Consider the following 13180-nt stretch of genomic DNA (forward strand, 5'->3'; position numbering starts at 1 on the left):
TGAAAAACCATCAGGTGCATTTTCTAACTCAGGATCATCTTTGGATTCAGGTTCTGGGGGGTTTCTTTGATCTCACCTTCCTCTGGTTCAACAACACTGTACGGCACAGAGTCCTCTGTCCTCTGCTGATCTTTCTGAAGGTAATCTTTGATCCTCTCAGCTGTGGTCTCAAGTACAGTGTTAGATTCCACTCCCTTTGTGTCAAGAGTTTCAGGCTGAGGCAGAGAGGACTCTAAAGCCTCAAAATGTCTCAGATCATCATTATCTGGAACCTCTACAACCTTATCAATGTCCTCAGGTACATCCCTATCAATCTCATCATTTTCTAACAGTGTCACTTCAGGTGAAGGCTCATCCACTTCCACCGTGGTGCTCTCAGCACTTTTGTTTAGGTACAAAGTCTCTGTGGTTACTTGCACAGATTCCTCCTTGTCTGTTAACAATAAAGAGGAACCTAACAGTGAATCAATGGCATAACTGTCAAACTTATCGTGTCCAGTGTCAAAGCAAACAATGTCGGTTTCCTGAAAAGAAAAAGAAAACATTGTTTGAGTCATACTACCTGTCATGTTCCTGACCTTATTTCCTTTATTTTGTCTTTGTTTAGTATGGTCAGGACGTGAGCTGGGTGGGCATTCTATGTTATTTGTTTCTATGTTTAGGTTGGTTAACTAGCCTGATATGGTTCTCAATCAGAGGCAGGTGTTTTACGTTTCCTCTGATTGAGAACCATATTTAGGTAGGCTATTCACACTGTTTGTTTGTGGTTCCTGTGTTAGTGTTTATGCCACACAGGACTGTTTCGTTTGTGAGTTTGTTCCTGTTCGTGCGTTCTTCGTTGTCTGTAAGTTCTCATGTTCAGGTCTGTTTACGTCGTTTATTGTTTTGTAGTTTGTTAAGAGTTTTTTCGTGTTCGTCTTTCTTTAAATAAATCATTATGTCTTCATACCTCGCTGCATATTGGTCCGATCCTTGCTCCTCCTCAGAAGAGGAGGAGAACGAACGTTACACTACCTATTTCAGAAAGAAGTTCAGTCATTCCAGACAATGTTTTAAGCGATGATGCATTGGCAGTAGTGAACTAGGCCTACATCTATTTATTGACTTACCTCAGCAGGAATCTCCAATTCTTTTTCAGTGTATATGTGATTGATTACGAGTTGGTCCTTATTGAAGTAACCAAAGCGGTTACCAACCTATTGTAAGAAATGGAAACAAAACAGAGAATGAAACATGTTAACAAAACAGAAAAAGCTTCAACATTCCTTCTTGTCACGCCCTGGCCTTAGTATTCTTTGTTTTCTTAATTATTTTAGTTAGGTCAGGGTGTGACATGGGGAATGTATGTGTTTTTTGTAGTGTCTAGGGTGGTTGTAAGGTTTAGGGGGTTTATTAGAGTAGTTGGGTTTATGTTTAGTATAGAAGTCTAGCTGTGTCTATGGTTGAGTGTAGGTATCTAGGAAAGTCTATGGTTGCCTGAATTGGGTCTCAATTAGAGACAGCTGGTTATTGTTGTCTCTGATTGGGAGCCATATTTAAGGCAACCATAGGCTTTAGCTGTTTGTGGGGAATTGTCTATGTCGAAGTGTTTTGTGTCAGCACTTATGTTTGTATAGCTTCACGGTCGTCAGTTTGTTGTTTTGTTCGTTGCTCTTCTAAAATAAAAGAAGATGTACTTTCCACGCGCTGCGCCTTGGTCCTCTCTCAGTCCCTTTGATGATCGTGACAGAATTCCCCACCAATGCGGGATCAAGCAGCGTGAAAAGCGGCAACAGGAGCAGCGCAAGGAGGAATGGAAATGGGAGCGTAATATGGACTACACTACGTGGGAGGAGATCGACAGGTGGGCGATCGACCCAGGGCGAGTGCCGGAGCCAGCCTGGGATTCTCTGGCGCAGTGTGAGGAGGGATACCGGCGAATGGAGGCAGCACGACGACGCGGTAGGAAGCCTGTGAGTCAGCCCAAAAAATTTCTTGGGGGGGGGGCTTAGAGGTAGTGGGCCGAGGGCAGGTAGGAGACCTGCGCCCACTTCCCAGGCTAACCGTGGAGAGCGGGAGTACGGGCGAACACCGTGTTACGCAGTAGAGCGCACGGTGTCTCCTGTACGTGTTCATAGCCCGGTGCGGGTTATTCTACCTCCCCGCACTGGTAGGGCTAGATTGGGCATTGAGCCAGGTGTCATGAAGCCGGCTCAACGCGTCTGGTCTCCAGTGCGTCTCCTCGGGCCGGCATACATGGCACCAGCCTTACGCATGGTGTCCCCGGTTTGCCTACATAGCCCGGTGCGGGTTATTCCACCTCCCCGCACGGGTAGGGCGATGGGGAGCATTCAACCAGGTAAGGTTGGGCAGGCTCGGTGCTCAAGGGAACCAGTACGCCTGCATGGTCCGGTATTTCCGGCGCCACCTCCCCGCCCCAGTCCAGTTCCACCAGTGCCTACACCACGCACCAGGCTTCCAGTGTGTCTCCAGAGCCCTGTTCCTCCTCCACGCACTCGTCCTATGGTGCGTGTCTCCAGCCCGGTACCACCAATTCCGGCACACCCCCACACCTCTTCCATGCTTCACGGTGGGAACCACCCATGCGGAGATAATTCGTTCACCTGCTCTGCATCTCAGAAAGACACGAAGGTTGGAACCAAAACTCTCAAATTTGTACTCATCAGACCAAAGGACAGATTTCCACCAGTCTAATGTCCATTGCTCGTGTGTCTAGGCCCAAGCAAGTCTCTTCTTATTATTAGGGTCCTTCAGTAGTGGTTTCTTTGCAGCAATTCAACAATGAAGGCCTGATTCACGCAGTCTCCTCTGATCAGTTGATGTTGGGCTATGTCTGTTACTTGAACTCTGTGAAGCATTTACTTGGGCTTCAATATGAGGTGCAGTTAACTCGCAGCAGAGTCTTCCTTTCGTGTGGCAGTCCTCATAAGAGCCAGTTTCATCATAGCGCTTGATGGTTTTTGCGACTGCACTGTTCTTGCCATAATATGGACTTGGTCTTTTACCAAATCTTCTGTGTACCACCCCAACCTTGTCACAACACAACTGGCTCAAACGCATTAAGAAGGAAATAAATTCCACAAATAACATTTTAATAAGGCACACCTGTTAATTGAAATGCATTCCAGGTGACTACCTCATGAAGCTGGTTGACAGAATGCCAAGTCTGTGCAAAGCAGTCATCAAGACAATGGGTGGCTACTTTAAAGAATCTAAAATATATTTGATTTGTTTAACACTTTTTTGGTTGCTACATGATTCCATGTGTTTTCCAAAGTTTTAATGTCTTTACTATTTTCTACATTGTAGAATAATAGTGAAGTAAAACCCTTGAATAAGTAGGTGTGTCCAAACTTTTGACAGGTACTGTAATTTAATATTAACTCATACTTACACTCCCTGCACATATATTTGTCCTTTGGCCTGAGAGTTTATAGTAGACATATATAGTCTCTCCTTTTTTAAATGACAGAAACCGACAGTCTGGTCCGGTGAAATCGCTGAAAGCTTTGCCCCGGCACAGGAGCACTGTGGAGAGGAATGATTCAAAGATCAGTTGTTTCACGCCTACCAAAGATTCCAGCCCATTACCTCAGCGTCCACCCTATGTGCCCCATGCACAATCAGGGCGTGAATAGAATACACATCACTAAAGTAAGCCTTGTTTTATCTGCTTCTCTTTTTACAGAGCCAGAGTATCCAAAAGGAAAGCCAAGCATTAAGGGTAAATATAATATTGTTTTTGTCTTGATAAGGTAGATGTAAAAAGAGAAGAACTTGCAAGCAGAGGGTTTAATGACATGCCAGTATTTTATGTCAACAATAGCTAGCTTTATAGCTAACCAGGCCTATAATCCATCTTGCAATTTGCTTCCTAAACCAACACAGAAGTGTGATATATTAATGGTCAGTTTAGTAAGTAACTATAGTAGTTGATTACAATTAAGCTCACATCTATATTATTGTGTGTAGCTAGCGAGTTAGTTTCAAAAGTATTTCAAAAGTAGGGAAGTATAATGAACACCTACCTGAGGGAGGGTGATCCATGTCTACGCTAAGTCCCATGTCCAAGGTGTTTTCAGACATATCCCCATCTTTTGAACCGTTCAGAGAGGTTCAAACAGTGAGTAAATGTTCATGCATTGCAATCTAACTGGCATTGTCAGGAAGTGTATTTGTTCTGTCAACAGATTACTATTTACTTTGTTGTACTTCTTGGGCATTTCTTAAATACAGCTTATTCTGCAAACCAAATCTCCAGGCAGTATTATCATGTCATTAGCAATGTATGAGACTTTCCAAATATGTATTTAACAAAAGGTTTTAATCCTCCTATACTCTGACATGAACATAAACTGAAAAAAAGCATTATTACCTGTGTCAGGGTGTAGTTGACTGCCCACTGTCATGGGAGCACTGTTTCTGGCCGTCGAGTAATTCTGACGCAGGGTGAACACAAATTCCTGGAAGTCGTCCAAGATGGAAGCTTCCTCAACAAACTCACCAGACTCCTGCTGCTGGTCAGCGTTCTCATGGGCATCCAGCATCCTCTCAATCTCATCCAGGATTGGGGTTTCAGAGGCTTCCAAAATGGCTTCCAGCACCTTTTCAATGTCCTCACGGGCGTTTGTCTGGGACAGCCGGGCAGCCTTCAGCTCCAGGTCAAAAAACAGGAACTCCAACCTAAAGAGGTTCACGGGACCTAGAATCTTTTGGAGGCGCTCCATATCCTCCTCCTTGCAGCGGTCTCGCAATAGTGTCAGCCTCAACACATTGTCACTGTATTCCGTCTCTTTGTTTGGAAGGGGATCCAGAACTTTATCTTTAAGTGAGGGTGTGTGGCTTTCAGCATCATTTTCAGTCTCATGCACCTCAGGTTCTATGTCAATAGCCTCGTCGTGTTGGACCACATCCAACACATCACTGGATACAACATCGGTTTGTGTATAATTATTGGGTTGCTCTGACCCAAATTCAGATAGATTTTCTGTGTCATTTTCATCAGTGTGCTCAGTTTTGGATGAAGATAATACTGCATTTTCATCCTCTAGCAACTCTTCCTCAATCTCTTCCCCCTCTAGGTGTATTGAATCCTCCTCCTCTATGGGGAGTTCTTGATGGCTCTCTTTCACCATTGTGTTTCTGCTTGGATCTGGGACCTTCTGGTATGGTTCTTGAAATAGTCTGAAAAGCTCTGTACCACCCTGTTTAAAACTATTCTCTACTTGTGAGAAATCTACTGACTCCTCTTTTTGTATGGGGAGTTCTTCAACAGCTTGTTTCTGCTCTGATTCGTTAATTTTACTATCAAAGTCTGAGAGCATGTCTGTCTGTGAGAGCTGTTTAGGGACTGGGCTGTCATCTTCTGTAAGATTCTCTGCTAAAGCCTCAGTGTGTTCACTCGCCTCATCAGCAGGAGGTGTTGAAGGTTCGATGTCACTTTCTTCAGATTCATCCTCAAACTTCAACGTTTGAGAATCCTCATCAGGTACTTTGACAGCATCCTCACTGAAATTAGAGTGCCCAGGTTCCTCAAAGATTAGCTCAGAGGAAGTAGAACAGCCAAATGACTCCTTGGGTTCTTCAATTTTGGGAGGCTCCTCTGGTGTAATCTCACCTTCGTCATCATCCTCCTCGTCATCTTCCTCTGAACCGGCAACATAAGCTATTCTTTCCCCACCACTGACAATGTTAAAAACGGTATCACCAAATGCAGACCACAGGTTATTGTCCTTGGAGTCCTGTTTCTGTGTATGAGGTACCTCTGATAGACTGTCTTCCTCATCTGTCTGATCAGATTCCGGAATGTTCTCGTGTTCCAAATTAGAACTTTCTTCAGAAAAAGCCAGCAATGGAGTTTCCCTGAGATGATGATCACTTTCCTCATCCTGCTGATATTCAGTCTTGTCACTTTCCTTGTCATATGGAGTCACCTTCAAAGTGTCCTCATCATTGGAAGTGACAGCATCAAAAGTTATTCCAAGTGTGATTTTTAACTCAGGAATAGGTCTGCCTTCTGAAAAACCATCAGGTGCATTTTCTAACTCAGGATCATCTTTGGATTCAGGTTCTGGGGGGTTTCTTTGATCTCACCTTCCTCTGGTTCAACAACACTGTACGGCACAGAGTCCTCTGTCCTCTGCTGATCTTTCTGAAGGTAATCTTTGATCCTCTCAGCTGTGGTCTCAAGTACAGTGTTAGATTCCACTCCCTTTGTGTCAAGAGTTTCAGGCTGAGGCAGAGAGGACTCTAAAGCCTCAAAATGTCTCAGATCATCATTATCTGGAACCTCTACAACCTTATCAATGTCCTCAGGTACATCCCTATCAATCTCATCATTTTCTAACAGTGTCACTTCAGGTGAAGGCTCATCCACTTCCACCGTGGTGCTCTCAGCACTTTTGTTTAGGTACAAAGTCTCTGTGGTTACTTGCACAGATTCCTCCTTGTCTGTTAACAATAAAGAGGAACCTAACAGTGAATCAATGGCATAACTGTCAAACTTATCGTGTCCAGTGTCAAAGCAAACAATGTCGGTTTCCTGAAAAGAAAAAGAAAACATTGTTTGAGTCATACTACCTGTCATGTTCCTGACCTTATTTCCTTTATTTTGTCTTTGTTTAGTATGGTCAGGACGTGAGCTGGGTGGGCATTCTATGTTATTTGTTTCTATGTTTAGGTTGGTTAACTAGCCTGATATGGTTCTCAATCAGAGGCAGGTGTTTTACGTTTCCTCTGATTGAGAACCATATTTAGGTAGGCTATTCACACTGTTTGTTTGTGGTTCCTGTGTTAGTGTTTATGCCACACAGGACTGTTTCGTTTGTGAGTTTGTTCCTGTTCGTGCGTTCTTCGTTGTCTGTAAGTTCTCATGTTCAGGTCTGTTTACGTCGTTTATTGTTTTGTAGTTTGTTAAGAGTTTTTTCGTGTTCGTCTTTCTTTAAATAAATCATTATGTCTTCATACCTCGCTGCATATTGGTCCGATCCTTGCTCCTCCTCAGAAGAGGAGGAGAACGAACGTTACACTACCTATTTCAGAAAGAAGTTCAGTCATTCCAGACAATGTTTTAAGCGATGATGCATTGGCAGTAGTGAACTAGGCCTACATCTATTTATTGACTTACCTCAGCAGGAATCTCCAATTCTTTTTCAGTGTATATGTGATTGATTACGAGTTGGTCCTTATTGAAGTAACCAAAGCGGTTACCAACCTATTGTAAGAAATGGAAACAAAACAGAGAATGAAACATGTTAACAAAACAGAAAAAGCTTCAACATTCCTTCTTGTCACGCCCTGGCCTTAGTATTCTTTGTTTTCTTAATTATTTTAGTTAGGTCAGGGTGTGACATGGGGAATGTATGTGTTTTTTGTAGTGTCTAGGGTGGTTGTAAGGTTTAGGGGGTTTATTAGAGTAGTTGGGTTTATGTTTAGTATAGAAGTCTAGCTGTGTCTATGGTTGAGTGTAGGTATCTAGGAAAGTCTATGGTTGCCTGAATTGGGTCTCAATTAGAGACAGCTGGTTATTGTTGTCTCTGATTGGGAGCCATATTTAAGGCAACCATAGGCTTTAGCTGTTTGTGGGGAATTGTCTATGTCGAAGTGTTTTGTGTCAGCACTTATGTTTGTATAGCTTCACGGTCGTCAGTTTGTTGTTTTGTTCGTTGCTCTTCTAAAATAAAAGAAGATGTACTTTCCACGCGCTGCGCCTTGGTCCTCTCTCAGTCCCTTTGATGATCGTGACAGAATTCCCCACCAATGCGGGATCAAGCAGCGTGAAAAGCGGCAACAGGAGCAGCGCAAGGAGGAATGGAAATGGGAGCGTAATATGGACTACACTACGTGGGAGGAGATCGACAGGTGGGCGATCGACCCAGGGCGAGTGCCGGAGCCAGCCTGGGATTCTCTGGCGCAGTGTGAGGAGGGATACCGGCGAATGGAGGCAGCACGACGACGCGGTAGGAAGCCTGTGAGTCAGCCCAAAAAATTTCTTGGGGGGGGGGCTTAGAGGTAGTGGGCCGAGGGCAGGTAGGAGACCTGCGCCCACTTCCCAGGCTAACCGTGGAGAGCGGGAGTACGGGCGAACACCGTGTTACGCAGTAGAGCGCACGGTGTCTCCTGTACGTGTTCATAGCCCGGTGCGGGTTATTCTACCTCCCCGCACTGGTAGGGCTAGATTGGGCATTGAGCCAGGTGTCATGAAGCCGGCTCAACGCGTCTGGTCTCCAGTGCGTCTCCTCGGGCCGGCATACATGGCACCAGCCTTACGCATGGTGTCCCCGGTTTGCCTACATAGCCCGGTGCGGGTTATTCCACCTCCCCGCACGGGTAGGGCGATGGGGAGCATTCAACCAGGTAAGGTTGGGCAGGCTCGGTGCTCAAGGGAACCAGTACGCCTGCATGGTCCGGTATTTCCGGCGCCACCTCCCCGCCCCAGTCCAGTTCCACCAGTGCCTACACCACGCACCAGGCTTCCAGTGTGTCTCCAGAGCCCTGTTCCTCCTCCACGCACTCGTCCTATGGTGCGTGTCTCCAGCCCGGTACCACCAATTCCGGCACCACGCACCAAGCCTCCTGTGCGTCTCCAGAGTCCTGTGCATCCTGTTGCTGCTCCCCGCATTAGCCCTGAGATGCGTGTCCCCAGCCCGGTACCACCAGTTCCGGCACCACGCACTAGGCCTAATGTGCGTCCCCAGGGTCCAGTATGCCCTGTTCCTTCTCCCCGCACTAGCCTGAAGGTGCGTGTCCTTAGCCCGGTGCCTCCAGTTCCGGCACCACGCACCAGGCCTACAGTGCGCCTATTCCGGCCAGAGCCATCCGTCTGCCCAGTGCCATCTGAGCCATCCGTCTCCCCAGCGCCATCTGAGCCATCCGTCTCCCCAGCGCCATCTGAGCCATCCGTCTCCCCAGCGCTATCTGAGCCATCCGTCTCCCCAGCGCCATCTGAGCCATCCGTCTCCCCAGCGCCATCTGAGCCATCCGTCTGCCCAGTGCCGTCTGAGCCATCCGTCTGTCCCGAGCCATTAGAGCCGCCCGTCTGTCCCGAGCCGTCAGAGCCGTTAGTCAGTCAGGAGCCGCTAGAGCCATTCGTCAGTCAGGATCTGCCAGAGCCGCCAACCAGACAGGATCTGCCAGAGCCGCCAACCAGACAGGATCTGCCAGAGCCGCCAACCAGACAGGATCTGCCAGAGCCGCCAACCAGACAGGATCTGCCAGAGCCGCCAACCAGACAGGATCTGCCAGAGCCGCCAACCAGACAGGATCTGCCAGAGCCGCCAACCAGACAGGATCTGCCAGAGCCGTCAGCCAGCCATGAGCGTCCAGATCCGTCAGCCAGCCATGAGCGTCCAGATCCGTCAGCCAGCCATGAGCAGCCAGATCCGTCAGCCAGCCATGAGCAGCCAGATCCGTCAGCCAGCCATGAGCAGCCAGATCCGTCAGCCAGCCATGAGCAGCCAGATCCGTCAGCCAGCCATGAGCAGCCAGATCCGTCAGCCAGCCATGAGCCGTCCAGCCAGGATCCGCCAGAGCCGTCCAGCCAAGATCCGCCAGAGCAGTCATCCAGCCAGGATCCGTCCCTCAGTCCGGAGCTGCCGTCCCTCAGTCCGGAGCTGCCGTCCCTCAGTCCGGAGCTGCCGTCCCTCAGTCCGGAGCTGCCGTCCCTCAGTCCGGAGCTGCCGTCCCTCAGTCCGGAGCTGCCGTCCCTCAGTCCGGAGCTGCCGTCCCTCAGTCCGGAGCTGCCCCTTATCCTGGTGCTGCCCCTTAGTCCGGTGCTGCCCCTTAGTCCGGTGCTGCCCCTTAGTCCGGTGCTGCCCCTTAGTCCGGTGCTGCCCCTTAGTCCGGTGCTGCCCCTTAGTCCGGTGCTGCCCCTTAGTCCGGTGCTGCCCCTTAGTCCGGTGCTGCCCCTTAATCCAGTGGGGTTAATGTGGAGGGTGGCCATTTGGAGGAGGCTACGTAAGCGGGTAGTGACTATGTTGGGGTGGGGACCACGACCAGTGCCGGAGCCACCGCCGTGGAGGGAAGCCCACCCAGACCCTCCCCTAGACTATGTGCTGGTGCGCCCGGAGTTCGCACCTTAAGGGGGGGGTTATGTCACGCCCTGGCCTTAGTATTCTTTGTTTTCTTAATTATTTTAGTTAGGTCAGGGTGTGACATGGGGAATGTATGTGTTTTTTGTAGTGTCTAGGGTGGTTGTAAGGTTTAGGGGGTTTATTAGAGTAGTTGGGTTTATGTTTAGTATAGAAGTCTAGCTGTGTCTATGGTTGAGTGTAGGTATCTAGGAAAGTCTATGGTTGCCTGAATTGGGTCTCAATTAGAGACAGCTGGTTATTGTTGTCTCTGATTGGGAGCCATATTTAAGGCAACCATAGGCTTTAGCTGTTTGTGGGGAATTGTCTATGTCGAAGTGTTTTGTGTCAGCACTTATGTTTGTATAGCTTCACGGTCGTCAGTTTGTTGTTTTGTTCGTTGCTCTTCTAAAATAAAAGAAGATGTACTTTCCACGCGCTGCGCCTTGGTCCTCTCTCAGTCCCTTTGACGATCGTGACACTTCTAGACTGCAATGTTATCACATACAGTACCAGTAAAAAGTATGGACACACCGACTCATTCAAGGGTTTTTCTTTATTTTCTACATTGTAGAATAATAGTGAAGACATCAAAACTATGAAATAACACATATGGAATCATGTAGTAACCCCAAAAAAGTGTACAAAAAAAATATCTAAATATATTTTATATTCTTCAAAGAAGCCCAAATCAAATTTTATTGGTCACATACACGTATTTAGCAGATGTAATTGCGGGTGTAGCAAAATGCATGTTGTGTTGTTGAAACAGGAATGCTTTTACAACAGTCTTGAAGGAGTTCCCACATACAGTATGTTGAGCTCTTGTTGGCTGCTTTTCCTTCACTCTGTGGTCCAATTCATCCCAAACCATCTCAATTGGGTTGAGGTCGGGTGAATGTGGTCAAAAAGCCCTTACACAGCCTGGAGGTGTGTTGGGTCATTGTCCTGCTGAAAAACAAATAATTGTCCCACTAAGCACAAACCACATGGGATGGCATATCACTGCAGAATGCTGTGGTAGCCATGCCGGTTAAGTGAGCCTTGAATTCTAAATAAATCACAGACAGTGTCACCAGCAAAGCACCCCCACACCTCTTCCATGCTTCACGGTGGGAACCACCCATGCGGAGATAATTCGTTCACCTGCTCTGCATCTCAGAAAGACACGAAGGTTGGAACCAAAACTCTCAAATTTGTACTCATCAGACCAAAGGACAGATTTCCACCAGTCTAATGTCCATTGCTCGTGTGTCTAGGCCCAAGCAAGTCTCTTCTTATTATTAGGGTCCTTCAGTAGTGGTTTCTTTGCAGCAATTCAACAATGAAGGCCTGATTCACGCAGTCTCCTCTGATCAGTTGATGTTGGGCTATGTCTGTTACTTGAACTCTGTGAAGCATTTACTTGGGCTTCAATATGAGGTGCAGTTAACTCGCAGCAGAGTCTTCCTTTCGTGTGGCAGTCCTCATAAGAGCCAGTTTCATCATAGCGCTTGATGGTTTTTGCGACTGCACTGTTCTTGCCATAATATGGACTTGGTCTTTTACCAAATCTTCTGTGTACCACCCCAACCTTGTCACAACACAACTGGCTCAAACGCATTAAGAAGGAAATAAATTCCACAAATAACATTTTAATAAGGCACACCTGTTAATTGAAATGCATTCCAGGTGACTACCTCATGAAGCTGGTTGACAGAATGCCAAGTCTGTGCAAAGCAGTCATCAAGACAATGGGTGGCTACTTTAAAGAATCTAAAATATATTTGATTTGTTTAACACTTTTTTGGTTGCTACATGATTCCATGTGTTTTCCAAAGTTTTAATGTCTTTACTATTTTCTACATTGTAGAATAATAGTGAAGTAAAACCCTTGAATAAGTAGGTGTGTCCAAACTTTTGACAGGTACTGTAATTTAATATTAACTCATACTTACACTCCCTGCACATATATTTGTCCTTTGGCCTGAGAGTTTATAGTAGACATATATAGTCTCTCCTTTTTTAAATGACAGAAACCGACAGTCTGGTCCGGTGAAATCGCTGAAAGCTTTGCCCCGGCACAGGAGCACTGTGGAGAGGAATGATTCAAAGATCAGTTGTTTCACGCCTACCAAAGATTCCAGCCCATTACCTCAGCGTCCACCCTATGTGCCCCATGCACAATCAGGGCGTGAATAGAATACACATCACTAAAGTAAGCCTTGTTTTATCTGCTTCTCTTTTTACAGAGCCAGAGTATCCAAAAGGAAAGCCAAGCATTAAGGGTAAATATAATATTGTTTTTGTCTTGATAAGGTAGATGTAAAAAGAGAAGAACTTGCAAGCAGAGGGTTTAATGACATGCCAGTATTTTATGTCAACAATAGCTAGCTTTATAGCTAACCAGGCCTATAATCCATCTTGCAATTTGCTTCCTAAACCAACACAGAAGTGTGATATATTAATGGTCAGTTTAGTAAGTAACTATAGTAGTTGATTACAATTAAGCTCACATCTATATTATTGTGTGTAGCTAGCGAGTTAGTTAACTAAGAAGACTGCCAGATCAATTAGCAAGTTGTCATGTAGTTAGTTAGTCAATGTTCACAAGTTTGGATTAGCTATGGGCCCTTGTGTAGCTTTGCCTTTGGGTTCAAGAAAATATATAGGCCAAAAGCTTGTTTACATGGTGCAAGCTACTAATGTAGTTACTACAGAAACACAGTTATTATAGTTCCAGAATTTGGCAACTAGTCAGGCAGTAGCCAACACAGGCCGAGACTTCGATTCGGCTACAACTAAGCAAGCTTAGGTTATTATGCAATGGCAGTGTAAAGACCCTCGGTTTATAAGCGTGGAAATCGACTCTGCCGCACGAGCATGCTTTTGCGGCACAGTCGATAGCGTGCTGGACTTCGGGCTAGAAGGTCGAGGGTTCGAGACCTGCTCCCTGCCTGTTTCATTACAGTATTTACAACTAACGTTAACGATAGTTGCGCTAGGTTAGCCGAGTTCATTCCCTTGAAATGACAACGCCGGTCAAGCTAGCTAGCTATGGAAAGATGGAAGCATCCTGAAAGTTCGCTTGAGTTTAGCGCCAAGTACTTACTAATGCATTCCTCGTCTGCACT

The 13180-nt window shown here is 46.4% G+C and overlaps 2 long non-coding RNA genes across 2 annotated transcripts; both read right to left on the reverse strand.

The window, feature by feature from the left end:
* Positions 1-63: 63 nt before the first annotated feature.
* On the reverse strand, positions 64-3670 carry LOC120042544. The gene is made up of 3 exons (XR_005476131.1): positions 3395-3670; positions 1110-1166; positions 64-524 (listed from the first exon to the last, which is right to left on the reverse strand). It is a non-coding gene; the product is annotated as an uncharacterized LOC120042544 (long non-coding RNA).
* A 2410-nt stretch (positions 3671-6080) lies between these two features.
* LOC120042543 lies at positions 6081-12285 on the reverse strand. The gene is made up of 3 exons (XR_005476130.1): positions 12005-12285; positions 7127-7183; positions 6081-6541 (listed from the first exon to the last, which is right to left on the reverse strand). It is a non-coding gene; the product is annotated as an uncharacterized LOC120042543 (long non-coding RNA).
* Between the last annotated feature and the right edge of the window lie 895 nt (positions 12286-13180).

Source organism: Salvelinus namaycush, unplaced genomic scaffold (assembly GCF_016432855.1).
Source record: "Salvelinus namaycush isolate Seneca unplaced genomic scaffold, SaNama_1.0 Scaffold71, whole genome shotgun sequence".
NCBI classification, from domain to species: Eukaryota; Metazoa; Chordata; class Actinopteri; order Salmoniformes; family Salmonidae; genus Salvelinus; species Salvelinus namaycush.